The sequence below is a fragment of the Gavialis gangeticus genome, unplaced genomic scaffold (assembly GCF_001723915.1).
Source record: "Gavialis gangeticus isolate Ggan-Ray unplaced genomic scaffold, GavGan_comp1, whole genome shotgun sequence".
NCBI lineage: Eukaryota > Metazoa > Chordata > Crocodylia > Gavialidae > Gavialis > Gavialis gangeticus.
This window is the reverse complement of record NW_017729033.1, coordinates 8,494,307-8,496,705: the sequence shown is the minus strand read 5'-3', so window position 1 is coordinate 8,496,705 and position 2,399 is coordinate 8,494,307. Positions and strand designations below refer to the sequence as shown.

The 2,399-nt window shown below is 38.1% G+C and overlaps 1 protein-coding gene across 2 annotated transcripts in view; it reads right to left on the bottom strand.

Annotated features, from left to right (window-relative positions):
- Nucleotides 1-2,399, bottom strand: part of CTNNA2 (catenin alpha 2) — a 1,036,033-nt gene that overhangs the window by 237,508 nt on the left and 796,126 nt on the right. The window lies entirely within an intron of this gene.

Below are 2,399 nucleotides of genomic sequence, written 5' to 3'. Positions count from 1 at the left end.
ATCCAAACTATGCCATATATCCTTGGACCTGTTGCTTTCTGCATGTCCTTTCACAGCACCCAATACACTTTAGGTAGTCTATAAGGTACAAATCTACTCTAATGTCTTCTTGACTTCAGACTAACATGGCTAACTATGTCTCTCTGGTCCAGTATCTACAGATATATCATATTTATGCAGTGGGATTTTCAAAATGGTAAAAGTTGCTCCTAAATAAAGAGCTATTAAAAAGCTCCGAGGCCGCCTACCAAGCTCAGTAAGAAGCTCAAGGATCAAGACCTACAGTTACAGACAGAACGTACTGATTTTCTATTGTATTTGGATTTGTATTACCAAATGACTCTCTAATGTAAACAGAGGGACATCTCCCGTGACTTGAATAGAGCACTGACTGCCTATACCAGCCAGTGGGTCTGGCACTTTGCCTATGACAGAATTTTTAGTTTCTTAATCATTTGAGCATGATCATCAAAACACCTTCTTTAAATCACATTGTATAAATGTGATAGGTCAGCACTATGACCTATTTTTTATTTACCAAATGATTGACCGAAGAAACCTCAGTAGCGTGGCTGCTATGACACCCATTGTACCTCTTGAAGTAGAAATGATTAAAACATTTTAACTGAAAGTACTAGCACTCATGAGCAGTAAACCATGATTCCAAATCTATGAGTTCTTGCAGGTTACATTTCCTATGATAGTACAGACCCTGGATTTGCTAACGATCTGTCCCAAGAACTTACAGTAAAGATGGCTAATGATCTATTCCAAGAACTTACAAAAACTGAATGTAAGAAAATCACTTTCTCAGTTCCCTGAATGGGGAAAAATGCTCTAAAACATGCGTGTGCACACATATATGTGTGCACAGACGTGTGTGTTCACATGTGTGTGCACACAGGCACCGGCATACGTGTGTTTATTTATTTCTACAGACATACACATAATATGACTCCCCAGAAAGAGAAAGGGAGCCTAAGACAATGGCTGAAGTGCATGTTAAGGACTCCTCGAAACCGTCTACCCTGCTTACTTGTCAGGCTTGAATATAGGTGGAGAGGAACAACTTACCATTTATTACATGGCACAGGTATAACTGAAATCAGAATGTGGTCCCAAAGCCATCTGTTTGGAGTGTTAAGTTGGGCAGGCTGGAATAAGTTCACTTAAGCAGATGCTTACTAGATGGAAGAAAACCTGGTCCTATGTGTCTAGGAATCTTTGATGTCAAACAGGAAAGTGCCTAGGGAGTTAGGCAGTTGCAAGGCTGGTGACCACTGAATGTGGGGGTTTCGGGATTATAGTTTTGGAGATAGGTTCCTAAATTCTGCTTGAAATGACTAAATCCCTTATTAGATTTGGCCCCACTTCCATTTTATCAATTATAATATGGATAACTCTAGATTTATGGCAATGTAACTGAAATCGGACTCTGGCCCAAAAGCTTTTCTCTCCAAAGCAAAACGTTTTAGAAACATAACTCCTAAATTCCTTCACAGATCAGCACCTTCCTGGGATCATTCTATTTTAATGTTAATTAAAATATATGTAGCATGAATAGTGATAAAAGATGTTGCTGAGGAGCTACACAGTCTTCTAAACAGTGCTAGTAAAGAGTAGTTAATAACCCCATGTAATAATATCAAACATAAAATCACTGAAATGTATTTGTATATTCAAGAAATGCTAATATTTTTTTAACAGTTCTTAATCTGTCTTGGAGAAAAACTTGGATGAGTAAACATGATCAATTGGTTAAACCACATTCGATGATCAACCAGATTCAATCATTGTGTTTTATTTTCATTGTAATTTGAATGTCTAAGTTTCAGGAAGCAAAATAAAACCATTTCAGTACTTCCCTTAAAGCCAATTATAGTTTGCTACCATTTTATTTTATGTATATATAGAAAGATGAGTAAAACTGAGAAAATGGGGGATGTATATCTGTGTCTGCACAGATACAGTGAGGAGACAATTTTAGATTATTTTTTTATGTTCCTCTTTCACTATTTTAGCTACACAGCCTAATAAGAATCTGTTCTCTAATCAGTCAACTGGACACAGCATGATAAGTACCTAGTTGGCTTTACACCTGCATGACCTGTTATATTGCACTGATGAGGATGTTTGACTAAAACCCACTTACAGTTGCTCATGTCATTATAGACAGGGTACAGGAAATACCACTTCGCACATGTTCAAATGTTTTAATCTTACAGTAAAGCACAGGGCCTGTTTCTGCAAGCTATTTTTACAAATCATCGGGTTTCCAAATAACTACTAGATGTAAAAGCCCTAAACTGCTTAACTCTGGCGGGTACAGAGAAGCCACTATAACCTTTCAGCCCATTTACCATTATTCTCATCTCCCCCCCCCCCCCCCCCCCCCCCCC